This window comes from Schistocerca serialis, chromosome 7 (genome assembly GCF_023864345.2).
Source record: "Schistocerca serialis cubense isolate TAMUIC-IGC-003099 chromosome 7, iqSchSeri2.2, whole genome shotgun sequence".
In the NCBI taxonomy this organism is placed as follows: Eukaryota; Metazoa; Arthropoda; class Insecta; order Orthoptera; family Acrididae; genus Schistocerca; species Schistocerca serialis.
This window is the reverse complement of record NC_064644.1, coordinates 2,501,809-2,519,338: the sequence shown is the minus strand read 5'-3', so window position 1 is coordinate 2,519,338 and position 17,530 is coordinate 2,501,809.

Genomic DNA, 17,530 nt, shown 5'->3' with positions numbered 1-17,530 from the left:
GAAATAAGATTCTCGTATCCCAAAAGAAAGTCCTGTCGTTTCCATAGAAACGTCACTCAATTTAGAAGGGAATGTCTTCAAACACATAGTACTCGTAGTTCATAGCGACGCAATTTCCGTGTGAATTCGTCAATGTGTGGGAGTGAGGGATGCAGTAAGGAAGGATTAGTGGATCGGAAGTGAGATTGTCTTATCCCAAAAGAAAATCCTGTCGTTTCCATAGAAACGTTACTCGATTTAGAAGGAATTGTCTTAGAACACATAATACCCGTCTTTTATAGCGACGCAATTTCCGAGTGAATTCGTCAATGTGTGGGAGTGAGGGATGCAGTAAAGAAGGATTAGTGGTTAGGAAATGAGATTGTCGTATCCCAAAAGAAGATCCTGTCGTTTCCATAGAAACGTTACTCGATTTAGAAGGAATTGTCTTAGAACACATAGTACTCGTATTTCGTAGCGACGCAATTTTCGTGTGAATTCGTCAATGTTTGGGAGTGAGGGATGCAGTAAAGAAGGATGAGCGGTTAGGAAATGAGATTGTCGTATCCCAAAAGAAAATCCTGTCGTTTCCATAGAAACGTTACTCGATTTAGAAGGAATTGTCTTAGAACACATAGTACTCGTATTTCATAGCGACGCAATTTCCGTGTGAATTCGTCAACGTGTGGGAGTGAGGGATGCAGTAAAGAAGGATGAGTGGTTAGGAAATGAGATTGTCGTATCCCAAAAGAAAATCCTGTCGTTTCCATAGAAACGTTACTCGATTTAGAAGGAAATGTCTCAGAACACATAGTACTCGTATTTCATAGCGACGCAATTTCTGTGTGAATTCGTCAATGTGTGGGAGTGAGGGATGCAGTAAAGAAGGATTAGTGGTTAGGAAATGAGATTGTCGTATCCCAAAAGAAAATCCTGTCGTTTTCATAGAAACGTTACTCGATTTAGTAGGAAATGTCTTAGAACACATAGTATTTCATAGCGACAAAATTTCCGTGTTAATTCGTCAATGTTTGGGAGTGAGGGATGCAGTAAAGAAGGATTAGTGGATCGGAAATGTGATTGTCGTATCCCAAAAGAAAATCCTGTCGTTTCCATAAAAACGTTACTCCATTTAGAAGGAAATGTCTTAGAACACATGGTACTCGTATTTCATAGCGACGGAATTTCCGTGTGAATTCGTCAATGTGTGGGAGTGAGGAATGCAGTAAAGAAGGATTAGTGGATCGGAAATGAGATTGTCGTATCCCAAAAGAAAATCCTGTCGTTTCCATAGAAACGTTACTCGACTTAGAAGGAATTGTCTTAGAACACATAGTACTCGTATTTCATAGCGACGCAATTTCCGTGTGAATTCGTCAATGTGTGGGAGTGAGGGATGCAGTAAAGAAGGATTAGTGGTTAAGAAATGAGATTGTCGTATCCCAAAAGAAAATCCTGTCGTTTCCATAGAAACGTTACTCGATTTAGAAGGAAATGTCTTCTAACACATAGTACTCATATTTCATAGCGACGCAATTTCCGTGTGAATTCGTCAATGTGTGGGAGCGAGGGATGCAGTAAAGAAGAATTAGTGGATCGGAAATGTGATTGTCGTATCCCAAAAGAAAATCCTGTCGTTTCCATAGACACGTTACTCGATTTAGAAGGAAATGTCTTCTAACACATAGTACTCGTATTTCATAGCGACGGAATTTCCGTGTGAATTCGTCAATGTGTGGGAGTGAGGGATGCAGTAAAGAAGGATTAGTGGATCGGAAATGAGATTGTCGTATCCCAAAAGAAAATCCTATCGTTTCCATAGAAACGTTACTCGATTTAGAAGGAATTGTCTCAGAACACATAGTACTCGTATTTCATAGCGACGCAATTTCCGTGTGAATTCGTCAATGTGTGGGCGTGAGGGATGCAGTAAAGAAGGATTAGTGGTTAGGAAATGAGATTGTCGTATCCCAAAAGAAAATCCTGTCGTTTCCATAGGAACGTTACTCGATTTAGAAGGAAATGTCTTCTAACACATAGTACTCGTATTTCATAGCGACGCAATTTCCGTGTGAATTCGTCAGTGTGTGGGAGTGAGGGAAGCAGTAAAGAAGGATTAGTGGATCGGAAATGTGATTGTCGTATCCCAAAACAAAATCCTGTCGTTTCCATAAAAACGTTACTCGATTTAGAAGGAAATGTCTTCTAACACATAGTACTCGTATTTCATAGCGACGGAATTTCCGTGTGAATTCGTCAATGTTTCGGAGTGAGGGATGCAGTAAAGAAGGATTAGTGGATCGGAAATGAGATTGTCGTATCCCAAAAGAAAATCCTGTCGTTTCCATAGAAACGTTACTCGATTTAGAAGGAATTGTCTTAGAACACATAGTATTTCATAGCGACGCAATTTCCGTGTGAATTCGTCAATGTTTGGGAGTGAGGGAAGCAGTAAAGAAGGATTAGTGGATCGGAAATGTGATTGTCTTATCCCAAAAGAAAATCCTGTCGTTTCCATAGAAACGTTACTCGATTTAGAAGGAAATGTCTTCTAACACATAGTACTCGTATTTCATAGCGACGCAATTTCCGTGTGAATTCGTCAATGTGTGGGAGTGAGGGATGCAGTAAACAAGGATTAGTGGATCGGAAATGAGATTGTCGTATCCCAAAAGAAAATCCTGTCGTTTCCATAGAAACGTTACTCGATTTAGAAGGAAATGTCTCAGAACACATAGTACTCGTATTTCATAGCGACGCAATTTCCGTGTGAATTCGTCAATGTGTGGGAGTGAGGGAAGCAGTAAAGAAGGTTTAGTGGTTAGGAAATGAGATTGTCGTATCCCAAAAGAAAATCCTGTCGTATCCATAGAAACGTTACTCGATTTAGAAGGAAATGTCTTCTAACACACAGTACTCGTATTTCATAGCGACGCAGCTTCCGTGTGAATTCGTCAATGTGTGGGAGTGAGGGATGCAGTAAAGAGGGATTAGTGGATCGGAAATGAGATTGTCGTATCCCAAAAGAAAATCCTGTCGTTTCCATAGAAACGTTACTCGATTTAGAAGGAAATGTCTTCTAACACATAGTACTCGTATTTGATAGCGACGCAATTTCCGTGTGAATTCGTCAATGTGTGGGAGTGAGGGATGCAATAAAGAAGGATTAGTGGATTGGAAATGAGATTGTCGTATCACAAAAGAAAATCCTGTCGTTTCCATAGAAACGTTACTCGATTTAGAAGGAAATGTCTTCTAACACATAGTACTCGTATTTCATAGCGAAGCAATTTCCGTGCGAATTCGTCAATGTGTGGGAGTGAGGGATGCAGTAAGGAAGGATTAGTGGATCGGAAATAAGATTCTCGTATCCCAAAAGAAAGTCCTGTCGTTTCCATAGAAACGTCACTCAATTTAGAAGGGAATGTCTTCTAACACATAGTACTCGTAGTTCATAGCGACGCAATTTCCGTGTGAATTCGTCAATGTGTGGGAGTGAGGGATGCAGTAAGGAAGGATTAGTGGATCGGAAGTGAGATTGTCTTATCCCAAAAGAAAATCCTGTCGTTTCCATAGAAACGTTACTCGATTTAGAAGGAATTGTCTTAGAACACATAATACCCGTCTTTTATAGCGACGCAATTTCCGAGTGAATTCGTCAATGTGTGGGAGTGAGGGATGCAGTAAAGAAGGATTAGTGGTTAGGAAATGAGATTGTCGTATCCCAAAAGAAGATCCTGTCGTTTCCATAGAAACGTTACTCGATTTAGAAGGAATTGTCTTAGAACACATAGTACTCGTATTTCGTAGCGACGCAATTTTCGTGTGAATTCGTCAATGTTTGGGAGTGAGGGATGCAGTAAAGAAGGATGAGCGGTTAGGAAATGAGATTGTCGTATCCCAAAAGAAAATCCTGTCGTTTCCATAGAAACGTTACTCGATTTAGAAGGAATTGTCTTAGAACACATAGTACTCGTATTTCATAGCGACGCAATTTCCGTGTGAATTCGTCAACGTGTGGGAGTGAGGGATGCAGTAAAGAAGGATGAGTGGTTAGGAAATGAGATTGTCGTATCCCAAAAGAAAATCCTGTCGTTTCCATAGAAACGTTACTCGATTTAGAAGGAAATGTCTCAGAACACATAGTACTCGTATTTCATAGCGACGCAATTTCTGTGTGAATTCGTCAATGTGTGGGAGTGAGGGATGCTGTAAAGAAGGATTAGTGGTTAGGAAATGAGATTGTCGTATCCCAAAAGAAAATCCTGTCGTTTTCATAGAAACGTTACTCGATTTAGTAGGAAATGTCTTAGAACACATAGTATTTCATAGCGACAAAATTTCCGTGTGAATTCGTCAATGTTTGGGAGTGAGGGATGCAGTAAAGAAGGATTAGTGGATCGGAAATGTGATTGTCGTATCCCAAAAGAAAATCCTGTCGTTTCCATAAAAACGTTACTCCATTTAGAAGGAAATGTCTTAGAACACATGGTACTCGTATTTCATAGCGACGGAATTTCCGTGTGAATTCGTCAATGTGTGGGAGTGAGGAATGCAGTAAAGAAGGATTAGTGGATCGGAAATGAGATTGTCGTATCCCAAAAGAAAATCCTGTCGTTTCCATAGAAACGTTACTCGACTTAGAAGGAATTGTCTTAGAACACATAGTACTCGTATTTCATAGCGACGCAATTTCCGTGTGAATTCGTCAATGTGTGGGAGTGAGGGATGCAGTAAAGAAGGATTAGTGGTTAAGAAATGAGATTGTCGTATCCCAAAAGAAAATCCTGTCGTTTCCATAGAAACGTTACTCGATTTAGAAGGAAATGTCTTCTAACACATAGTACTCATATTTCATAGCGACGCAATTTCCGTGTGAATTCGTCAATGTGTGGGAGCGAGGGATGCAGTAAAGAAGAATTAGTGGATCGGAAATGTGATTGTCGTATCCCAAAAGAAAATCCTGTCGTTTCCATAGACACGTTACTCGATTTAGAAGGAAATGTCTTCTAACACATAGTACTCGTATTTCATAGCGACGGAATTTCCGTGTGAATTCGTCAATGTGTGGGAGTGAGGGATGCAGTAAAGAAGGATTAGTGGATCGGAAATGAGATTGTCGTATCCCAAAAGAAAATCCTATCGTTTCCATAGAAACGTTACTCGATTTAGAAGGAATTGTCTCAGAACACATAGTACTCGTATTTCATAGCGACGCAATTTCCGTGTGAATTCGTCAATGTGTGGGCGTGAGGGATGCAGTAAAGAAGGATTAGTGGTTAGCAAATGAGATTGTCGTATCCCAAAAGAAAATCCTGTCGTTTCCATAGGAACGTTACTCGATTTAGAAGGAAATGTCTTCTAACACATAGTACTCGTATTTCATAGCGACGCAATTTCCGTGTGAATTCGTCAGTGTGTGGGAGTGAGGGAAGCAGTAAAGAAGGATTAGTGGATCGGAAATGTGATTGTCGTATCCCAAAACAAAATCCTGTCGTTTCCATAAAAACGTTACTCGATTTAGAAGGAAATGTCTTCTAACACATAGTACTCGTATTTCATAGCGACGGAATTTCCGTGTGAATTCGTCAATGTTTCGGAGTGAGGGATGCAGTAAAGAAGGATTAGTGGATCGGAAATGAGATTGTCGTATCCCAAAAGAAAATCCTGTCGTTTCCATAGAAACGTTACTCGATTTAGAAGGAATTGTCTTAGAACACATAGTATTTCATAGCGACGCAATTTCCGTGTGAATTCGTCAATGTTTGGGAGTGAGGGAAGCAGTAAAGAAGGATTAGTGGATCGGAAATGTGATTGTCTTATCCCAAAAGAAAATCCTGTCGTTTCCATAGAAACGTTACTCGATTTAGAAGGAAATGTCTTCTAACACATAGTACTCGTATTTCATAGCGACGCAATTTCCGTGTGAATTCGTCAATGTGTGGGAGTGAGGGATGCAGTAAACAAGGATTAGTGGATCGGAAATGAGATTGTCGTATCCCAAAAGAAAATCCTGTCGTTTCCATAGAAACGTTACTCGATTTAGAAGGAAATGTCTCAGAACACACAGTACTCGTATTTCATAGCGACGCAATTTCCGTGTGAATTCGTCAATGTGTGGGAGTGAGGGAAGCAGTAAAGAAGGTTTAGTGGTTAGGAAATGAGATTGTCGTATCCCAAAAGAAAATCCTGTCGTATCCATAGAAACGTTACTCGATTTAGAAGGAAATGTCTTCTAACACACATTACTCGTATTTCATAGCGACGCAGCTTCCGTGTGAATTCGTCAATGTGTGGGAGTGAGGGATGCAGTAAAGAAGGATTAGTGGATCGGAAATGAGATTGTCGTATCCCAAAAGAAAATCCTGTCGTTTAAATAGAAACGTTACTCGATTTAGAAGGAAATGTCTTCTAACACATAGTACTCGTATTTCATAGCGACGGAATTTCCGTGTGAATTCGTCAATGTGTGGGAGTGAGAGATGCAGTAAAGAAGGATAAGTGGATCGGAAATGAGATTGTCGTATCCCAAAAGAAAATCCTGTCGTTTCCATATAAACGTTACTCGATTTAGAAGGAATTGTCTTAGAACACATAGTACTCGTATTTCATAGCGATGCAATTTCCGTGTGAATTCGTCAATGTGTGGGAGTGAGGGATGCAGTAAAGAAGGATTAGTGGATCGGAAATGTGATTGTCGTATCCCAAAGGAAAATCCTGTCGTTTCCATAGAAACGTTACTCGATTTAGAAGGAAATGTCTTCTAACACATAGTACTCGTATTTCATAGCGACGCAATTTCCGTGTGAATTCGTCAATGTGTGGGAGTGAGGGATGCAGTAAAGAAGGATTAGTGGATCGGAAATGTGATTGTCGTATCCCAAAAGAAAATCCTGTCGTTTCCATAGAAACGTCACTCGATTTAGAAGGAAATGTCTTCTAACACATAGTACTCGTATTTCATAGCGACGCAATTTCCGTGTGAATTCGTCAATGTGTGGGAGTGAGGGATGCAGTAAAGAAGGATTAGTGGATCGGAAATGAGATTGGCGTATCCCAAAAGAAAATCCTGTCGTTTCCATAGAAACGTTACTCGATTTAGAAGGAATTGTCTTCTAACACATAGTACTCGTGTTTCATAGCGACGCAATTTCCGTGTGAATTCGTCAATGTGTGGGAGTGAGGGATGCAGTAAAGAAGGATTAGTGGATCGCAAATGAGATTGTCGTATCCCAAAAGAAAATCCTGTAGTTTCCGTAGAAACGTTACTCGATTTAGAGGGAATTGTCTTAGAACACATAGTACTCGTATTTCATAGCGACGCAATTTTCGTGCGAATTCGTCAATGTGTGGGAGTAAGGGATGCAGTGAAGAAGGATGAGTGGTTAGGAAATGAGATTGTCGTATCCCAAAAGAAAATCCTGTCGTTTCCATAGAAACGTTACTCTATTTAGAAGGAATTGTCTTAGAACACATAGTACTCGTATTTCATAGCGACGCAATTTTCGTTTGAATTCGTCAATGTGTGGGAGTGAGGGATGCAGTAAAGAAGGATTTGTGGATCGGAAATGAGATTGTCGTATCCCAAAAGAAAATCCTGTCGTTTCCATAGAAACGTTACTCGATTTAGAAGGAAATGTCGCAGAACACATAGTACTCGTATTTCATAGCGACGCAATTTCCGTGTGAATTCGTCAATGTGAGGGAGTGAGGGATGCAGTAAAGAAGGATTAGTGGTTAGGAAATGAGATTGTCGTATCCCAAAAGAAAATCCTGTCGTTTTCATAGAAACGTTACTCGATTTAGAAGGAAATGTCTTAGAACACATAGTATTTCATAGCGACGGAATTTCCGTGTGAATTCGTCAATGTTTGGGAGTGAGGGATGCAGTAAAGAAGGATTAGTGGATCGGAAATGTGATTGTCGTATCCCAAAAGAAAACCCTGTCGTTTCCATAGAAACGTTACTCGATTTAGAAGGAAATGTCTTAGAACACATGGTACTCGTATTTCATAGCGACGGAATTTCCGTGTGAATTCGTCATTGTGTGGGAGTGAGGGATGCAGTAAAGAAGGATTAGTGGATCGGAAATGAGATTGTCGTATCCCAAAAGAAAATCCTGTCGTTTCCATAGAAACGTTACTCGATTTAGAAGGAATTGTCTTAGAACACATAGTACTCGTATTTCATAACGACGCAATTTCCGTGTGAATTCGTCAATGTGTGGGAGTGAGGGATGCAGTAAAGAAGGATTAGTGGTTAGAAAATGAGATTGTCGTATCCCAAAAGAAAATCCTGTCGTTTCCATAGAAACGTTACTCGATTTAGAATGGAATGTCGTCTAACACATAGTATTCGTATTTCATAGCGATGCAATTTCCGTGTGAATTCGTCAATGTGTGGGAGTGAGGGATGCAGTAAAGAAGGATTTGTGGATCGGAAATGTGATTGTCGTATCCCAAATGAAAATCCTGTCGTTTCCAAAGAAACGTTACTCGATTTAGAAGGAAATGTCTTCTAACACATAGTACTCGTATTTCATAGCGACGGAATTTCCGTGTGAAATCGTCAATGTGTGGGAGTGGGGGATGCAGTAAAGAAGGATTAGTGGATCGGAAATGAGATTGTCGTATCCCAAAAGAAATTCCTGTCGTTTCCATAGAAACGGTACTCGATTTGAAGGAATTGTCTTAGAACACATAGTACTCGTATTTCATAGCGACCAAATTTCCGTGTGAATTCGTCAATGAGTGGGAGTGAGGGATGCAGTAAAGAAGGATTAGTGGATCGGAAATGTGATTGTCGTATCCCAAAGGAAAATCCTGTCGTTTCCGTAGAAACGTTACTCGATTTAGAAGGAAATGTCTTCTAACACATAGTACTCGTATTTCATAGCGACGCAATTTCCGTGTGAATTCGTCAATGCGTGGGAGTGAGGGATGCAGTAAAGAAGGATTAGTGGATCGGAAATGAGATTGTCGTATCCCAAAAGAAAATCCTGTCGTTTCCATAGAAACGTTACTCGATTTAGAAGGAAATGTCTTCTAACACATAGTACTCGTATTTCATAGCGACGCAATTTCCGTGTGAATTCGTCAATGTGTGGGGGTGAGGGATGCAGTAAAGAAGGATTAGTGGACCGGAAATGAGATTGTCGTACCCCAAAAGAAAATCCTGTCGTTTCCACAGAAACGTTACTCGATTTAGAAGGAAATGTCTTCTAACACATAGTACTCGTATTTCATAGCGACGCAATTTCCGTGTGAATTCGTCAATGTGTGGGAGTGAGGGATGCAGTAAAGAAGGATTAGTGGATCGGAAATGAGATTGTCGTATCCCAAAAGAAAATCCTGTCGTTTCCATAGAAACGTTAGTCGATTTAGAAGCAAATGTCTTCTAACACATAGTACTCGTATTTGATAGCGACGCAATTTAAGTGTGAATTCGTCAATGTGTGGGAGTGAGGGATGCAGTAAAGAAGGATTAGTGGATCGGAAATGAGATTGTCGTATCCCAAAAGAAAATCCTGTCGTTTCCTTAGAAACGTTACTTGATTTAGAAGGAAATGTCTTCTAACACATAGTACTCGTATTTCATAGCGAAGCAATTTCCGTGTGAATTCGTCAATGTGTGGAAGTGAGGGATGCAGTAAGGAAGGATTAGTGGATCAGAAATGAGATTCTCGTATCCCAAAAGAAATTCCTGTCGTTTCCATAGAAACGGTACTCGATTTGGAAGGAAATGTCTTCTAACACATAGTACTCGTATTTCATAGCGACGCAATTTCCGTGTGAATTCGTCGATGTGTGGGAGTGAGGGATGGAGTAAAGAAGGATTAGTGGATCGGAAATGAGATTGGCGTATCCCAAAAGAAAATCCTGTCGTTTCCATAGAAACGTTACTCGATTTAGAAGGAATTGTCTTAGAACACATAGTACTCGTATTTCATAGCGACGCAATTTCCGTTTGAATTCGTCAATGTGTGGGAGTGAGGGATGCAGTAAAGAAGGATTAGTGGTTAGGAAATGAGATTGTCGTATCACAAAAGAAAATCCTGTCACTTCCATAGAAACGGTACTCGATTTAGAAGGAAATATCTTCTAACACATAGTACTCGTATTTCATAGCGACGCAATATCCGTGTGAATTCGTCAATGTGTGGGAGTGAGGGATGCAGTAAAGAAGGATTAGTGGATCGGAAATGAGATTGTCGTATCCCAAAAGAAAATCCTGTCGTTTCCATAGAAACGTTACTCGATTTAGAAGGAATTGTCTTAGAACACATAGTACCCGTATTTTATAGCGACGCAATTTCCGTGTGAATTCGTCAATGTGTGGGAGTGAGAGATGCAGTAAAGAAGGATTAGTGGTTAGGAAATGAGATTGTCGTATCCAAAAAGAAGATCCTGTCGTTCCCATAGAAACGTTACTCGATTTAGAAGGAATTGTCTTAGAACACATAGTACTCGTATTCCATAGCGACGCAATTTTCGTGTGAATTCGTCAATGTGTGGGAGTGAGGGATGCAGTAAAGAAGGATGAGTGGTTAGGAAATGAGATTGTCGTATCCCAAAAGAAAATCCTGTCGTTTCCATAGAAACGTTACTCGATTTAGCAGGAAATGTCTTCTAACACATAGTACTCGTATTTCATAGCGACGCAATATCCGTGTGAATTCGTCAATGTGTGGGAGTGAGGGATGCAGTAAAGAAGGATTAGTGGATCGGAAATGTGATTGTCGTATCCCAAAAGAATATCCTGTCGTTTCCATAGAATCGTTACTCGATTTAGAAGGATATGTCTTCTAACACATAGTACTCGTATTTCATAGCGACGCAATTTCCGTGTGAATTCTTCAATGTGTGGAGTGAGGGATGCAGTAAAGAAGGATTAGTGGTTAGGAAATGAGATAGTCGTATCCCAAAAGAAAATCCTGTCGTTTCCATAGAAACGTTACTCGATTTAGAAGGAATTGTCTTAGAACACATAGTACTCGTAATTTATAGCGACGCAATTTCCGTGTGAATTCGTCAACGTGTGGGAGTGAGGGATGCAGTAAAGAAGGATTAGTGGTTAGGAAATGAGATTGTCGTATCCCAAAAGAAAATCCTGTCGTTTCCATAGAAACGTTACTCGATTTAGAAGGAAATGTCTTCTAACACATAGTACTCGTGTTTGATAGCGACGCAATTTCCGTGTGAATTCGTCAATGTGTGGGAGTGAGGGATGCAGTAAAGAAGGATTAGTGGATCGGAAATGTGATTGTCGTATCCCAAAAGAAAATCATGTCGTTTCCATAGAAACGTTACTCGATTTAGAAGGAAATGTCTTCTAACACATAGTACTCGTATTTCATAGCGACGCAATTTCCGTGTAAATTCGTCAATGTTTGGGAGTGAGGGATGCAGTAAAGAAAGATTAGTGGATCGGAAATGAGATTGTCGTATCCCAAAAGAAAATCCTGTCGTTTCCATAGAAACGTTACTCGATTTAGAAGGATATGTCTTCTAACACATAGTACTCGTATTTCATAGCGACGCAATTTCCGTGTGAATTCGTCAATGTGTGGGAGTGAGGGATGCAGTAAAGAAGGATTAGTGGATCGGAAATGTGATTGTCGTATCCCAATAGAAAATCCTGTCGTTTCCATAGAAACGTTACTCGATAAAGAAGGAAATGTCTTCTAACACATAGTACTCGTATTTCATAGCGACGCAATTTCCGTGTGAATTCGTCAATGTGTGGGAGTGAGGGATGCAGTAAAGAAGGATTAGTGGATCGGAAATGAGATTTTCGTATCCCAAAAGAAAATCCTGTCGTTTCCATAGAAACGTTACTCGATTTAGAAGGAATTGTCTTAGAACACATAGTACTCGAATTTCATAGCGACGCAATTTCCGTGTGAATTCGTCAATGTGTGGGAGTGAGGGATGCAGTAAAGAAGGATTAGTGGTTAGGAAATGAGATTGTCGTATCCCAAAAGAAAATCCTGTTGTTTTCATAGAAACGTTACTCGATTTAGAAGGAAATATCTTCTAACACATAGTACTCGTATTTGATAGCGACGCAATTTCCGTGTGAATTCGTCAATGTGTTGGAGTGAGGGATGCAGTAAAGAAGGATTAGTGGATCGGAAATGTGATTGTCGTATCCCAAAAGAAAATCCTGTCGTTTCCATAGAAACGTTACTCGATTTAGAAGGAAATGTCTTCTAACACATAGTACTCGTATTTCATAGCGACGCAATTTCCGTGTGAATTCGTCAATGTGTGGGAGTGAGGGATGCAGTAAAGAAGGATTAGTGGATCGGAAATGAGATTTTCGTATCCCAAGAGAAAATCCTGTCGTTTCCATAGAAACGTTACTCGATTTAGAAGGAAATGTCTTAGAACACATAGTATTTCATAGCGACGCAATTTCCGTGTGAATTCGTCAATGTGTGGGAGTGAGGGATGCAGTAAAGAAGGATTAGTGGATCGGAAATGAGATTGTCGTATCCCAAAAGAAAATCCTGTCGTTTCCATAGAAACGTTACTCGATTTAGAAGGAATTGTCTTAGAACACATAGTACTCGTATTTCATAGCGACGCAATTTCCGTGTGAATTCGTCAATGTGTGGGAGTGAGGGATGCAGTAAAGAAGGATTAGTGGTTAGGAAATGGGATTGTCGTATCCCAAAAGGAAATCCTGTTGTTTCCATAGAAACGTTACTCGATTTAGAAGGAAATGTCTTCTAACACATAGTACTCGTATTTGATAGCGACGCAATTTCCGTGTGAATTCGTCAATGTGTTGGAGTGAGGGATGCAGTAAAGAAGAATTAGTGGATCGGAAATGTGATTGTCGTATCCCAAAAGAAAATCCTGTCGTTTCCATAGAAACGTTACTCGATTTAGAAGGAAATGGATTCTAACACATAGTACTCGTATTTCATAGCGACGCAATTTCCGTGTGAATTCGTCAATGTGTGGGAGTGAGGGATGCAGTAAAGAGGGATTAGTGGATCGGAAATGAGATTGTCGTATCCCAAAAGAAAATCCTGTCGTTTCCATAGAAACGTTACTCGATTTAGAAGGAAATGTCTTCTAACACATAGTACTCGTATTTCATAGCGACGCAATTTCCGTGTGAATTCGTCAATGTGTGGGAGTGAGGGATGCAGTAAAGAAGGATTAGTGGATCGGAAATCAGATTGTCGTATCCCAAAAGAAAATCCTGTCGTTTCCATAGAAACGTTACTCGATTTAGAAGGAAATGTCTTCTAACACATAGTACTCGTATTTCATAGCGACGCAATTTCCGTGTGAATTCGTCAATGTGTGGTAGTGAGGGATGCAGTAAAGAAGGATTAGTGGATCGGAAATGAGATTGTCGTATCCCAAAAGAAAATCCTGTCGTTTCCATAGAAACGTTACTCGATTTAGAAGGAAATGTCTTCTAACACATAGTACTCGTATTTCATAGCGACGCAAATTCCGTGTGAATTCGTCAATGTGTGGTAGTGAGGGATGCAGTAAAGAAGGATTAGTGGATCGGAAATGTGATTGTCGTATACCAAAAGAAAATCCTGTCGTTTCTATAGAAACGTTACTGGATTTAGAAGGAAATGTCTTCTAACACATAGTACTCGTATTTCATAGCGACGCAATTTCCGTGTGAATTCGTCAATGTGTGGGAGTGAGGGATGCAGTAAAGAAGGATTAGTGGATCGGAAATGTGATTGTCGTATCCCAATAGAAAATCCTGTCGTTTCCATAGAAACGTTACTCGATTTAGAAGGAAATGTCTTCTAACACATAGTACTCGTATTTCATAGCGACGCAATTTCCGTGTGAATTCGTCAATGTGTGGGAGTGAGGGATGCAGTAAAGAAGGATTAGTGGATCGGAAATGAGATTGTCGTATCCCAAAAGAAAATCCTGTCGTTTCCATAGAAACGTTACTCGATTTAGAAGGAATTGTCTTAGAACACATAGTACTCGTATTTCATAGCGACGCAATTTCCGTGTGAATTCGTCAATGTGTGGGAGTGAGGGATGCAGTAAAGAAGGATTAGTGGTTAGGAAATGAGATTGTCGTATCCCAAAAGAAAATCCTGTTGTTTCCATAGAAACGTTACTCGATTTAGAAGGAAATGTCTTCTAACACATAGTACTCGTATTTGATGGCGACGCAATTTCCGTGTGAATTCGTCAATGTGTTGGAGTGAGGGATGCAGTAAAGAAGCATTAGTGGATCCGAAATGTGATTGTCGTATCCCAAAAGAAAATCCTGTCGTTTCCGTAGAAACGTTACTCGATTTAGAAGGAAATGTCTTCTAACACATAGTACTCGTATTTCATAGCGACGCAATTTCCGTGTGAATTCGTCAATGTGTGGGGGTGAGGGATGCAGTAAAGAAGGATTAGTGGATCGGAAATGAGATTGTCGTATCCCAAAAGAAAATCCTGTCGTTTCCATAGAAACGTTACTCGATTTAGAAGGAAATGTCTTCTAACACATAGTACTCGTATTTCATAGCGACGCAATATCCGTGTGAATTCGTCAATGTGTGGGAGTGAGCGATGCAGTAAAGAAGGACTAGTGGATCGGAAATGTGATTGTCGTATCCCAAAAGAAAATCCTGTCGTTTCCATAGAAACGTTACTCGATTTAGAAGGAAATGTCTTCTAACACATAGTACTCGTATTTCATAACGACGCAATTTCCGTGTGAATTCGTCAATGTTTGGGAGTGAGGGATGCAGTAAAGAAGGATTAGTGGATCGGAAATGAGATCGTCGTATCCCAAAAGAAAATCCTGTCGTTTCCATAGAAACGTTACTCGATTTAGAAGGAAATGTCTTCTAACTCATAGTACTCGTATTTCATAGCGACGCAATTTCCGTGTGAATTCGTCAATGTGTGGGAGTGAGGGATGCAGTAAAGAAGGATTAGTGTATCGGAAATGAGATTGTCGTATCCCAAAAGAAAATCCTGACGTTTCCATAGAAACGTTACTCGATTTAGAAGGAAATGTCTTCTAACACATAGTACTCGTATTTCATAGCGACGCAATTTCCGTGTGAATTCGACAATGTGTGGGCGTGAGGGATGCAGTAAAGAAGGATTAGTGGATCGGAAATCAGATTGTCGTATCCCAAAAGAAAATCCTGTCGTTTCCACAGAAACGATACTCGATTTAGAAGGAAATGTCTTCTAACACATAGTACTCGTATTTCATAGCGACGCAATTTCCGTGTGAATTCGTCAATGTGTGGTAGTGAGGGATGCAGTAAAGAAGGATTAGTGGATCGGAAATGTGATTGTCGTATGACAAAAGAAAATCCTGTCGTTTCTATAGAAACGTTACTCGATTTAGAAGGAAATGTCTTCTAACACATAGTACTCGTATTTCATAGCGACGCATTTCCGTGTGAATTCGACAATGTGTGGGAGTGAGGGATGCAGTAAAGAAGGATTAGTGGATCGGAAATGTGATTGTCGTATCCCAAAAGAAAATCCTGTCGTTTCCATAGAAACGTTACTCGATTTAGAAGGAAATGTCTTCTAACACATAGTACTCGTATTTCATAGCGACGCATTTTCCGTGTGAATTCGTCAATGTGTGGGAGTGAGGGACGCAGTAAAGAAGGATTAGTGGATCGGAAATGTGATTGACGTATCCCAAAAAACAATCCTGTCGTTTCCATAGAAACGTTACTCGATTTAGAAGGAAATGTCTTCTAACACATAGTACTCGTATTTCATAACGCCGCAATTTCCGAGTGAATTGGTCAATGTGTGGGAGTGAGGGATGCAGTAAAGAAGGATTAGTGGATCGGAAATGAGATTGTCGTATCCCAAAAGAAAATCCTGTCGTTTCCATAGAAACGTTACTCGACTTAGAAGGAAATGTCTTCTAACACATAGTACTCGTATTTCATAGTGACGCAATTTCCGTGTGAATTCGTCAATGTGTGGGAGTGAGGGATGCAGTAAAGAAGGATTAGTGGATCGGAAATGTGATTGTCGTATCCGAAAAGAAAATCCTGTCGTTTCCATAGAAACGTTACTCGATTTAGAAGGAAATGTCTTCTAACACATAGTACTCGTATTTCATAGCGACGCAATTTCCGTGTGAATTCGTCAATGTGTGGGAGTGAGGGATGCAGTAAAGAAGGATTAGTGGATCGGAAATGTGATTGTCGTATCCCAAAAGAAAGTCCTGTCGTTTCCATAGAAACGTTACTCGATTTGGAAGGAAATGTCTTAGAACAAACAGTATTTCATAGCGACGCAATTTCCGTGTGAATTCGTCAATGTGTGGGAGTGAGGGATGCAGTAAAGAAGGATTAGTGGATCGGAAATGAGATTGTCGTATCCCAAAAGAAAATCCTGTCGTTTCCATAGAAACGTTACTCGATTTAGAAGGAAATGTCTTAGAACAAATAGTATTTCATAGCGACGCAATTTCCGTGTGAATTCGTCAACGTGTGGGAGTGAGGATGCAGTAAAGAAGGATTAGTGGATCGGAAATGAGATTGTCGTATCCCAAAAGAAAATCCTGTCGTTTCCATAGAAACGTTACTCGATTTGGAAGGAAATGTCTTAGAACAAATAGTATTTCATAGCGACGCAATTTCCGTGTGAATTCGTCAATGTGTGGGAGTGAGGGATGCAGTAAAGAAGGATTAGTGGATCGGAAATGTGATTGTCGTATCCGAAAAGAAAATCCTAACGTTTCCATAGAAACGTTACTCGATTTAGAAGGAAATGTCTTCTAACACATAGTACTCGTATTTCATAGCGACGCAATTTCCGTGTGAATTCGTCAATGTGTGGGAGTGAGGGATGCAGTAAAGAAGGATTAGTGGATCGGAAATGAGATTGTCGTATCCCAAAAGAAAATCCTGTCGTTTCCATAGAAACGTTACTCGATTTAGAAGGAAATGTCTTCTAACACATAGTACTCGTATTTCATAGCGACGCAAATTCCGTGTGAATTCGTCAATGTGTGGTAGTGAGGGATGCAGTAAAGAAGGATTAGTGGATCGGAAATGTGATTGTCGTATACCAAAAGAAAATCCTGTCGTTTCTATAGAAACGTTACTGGATTTAGAAGGAAATGTCTTCTAACACATAGTACTCGTATTTCATAGCGACGCAATTTCCGTGTGAATTCGTCAATGTGTGGGAGTGAGGGATGCAGTAAAGAAGGATTAGTGGATCGGAAATGTGATTGTCGTATCCCAATAGAAAATCCTGTCGTTTCCATAGAAACGTTACTCGATTTAGAAGGAAATGTCTTCTAACACATAGTACTCGTATTTCATAGCGACGCAATTTCCGTGTGAATTCGTCAATGTGTGGGAGTGAGGGATGCAGTAAAGAAGGATTAGTGGATCGGAAATGAGATTGTCGTATCCCAAAAGAAAATCCTGTCGTTTCCATAGAAACGTTACTCGATTTAGAAGGAATTGTCTTAGAACACATAGTACTCGTATTTCATAGCGACGCAATTTCCGTGTGAATTCGTCAATGTGTGGGAGTGAGGGATGCAGTAAAGAAGG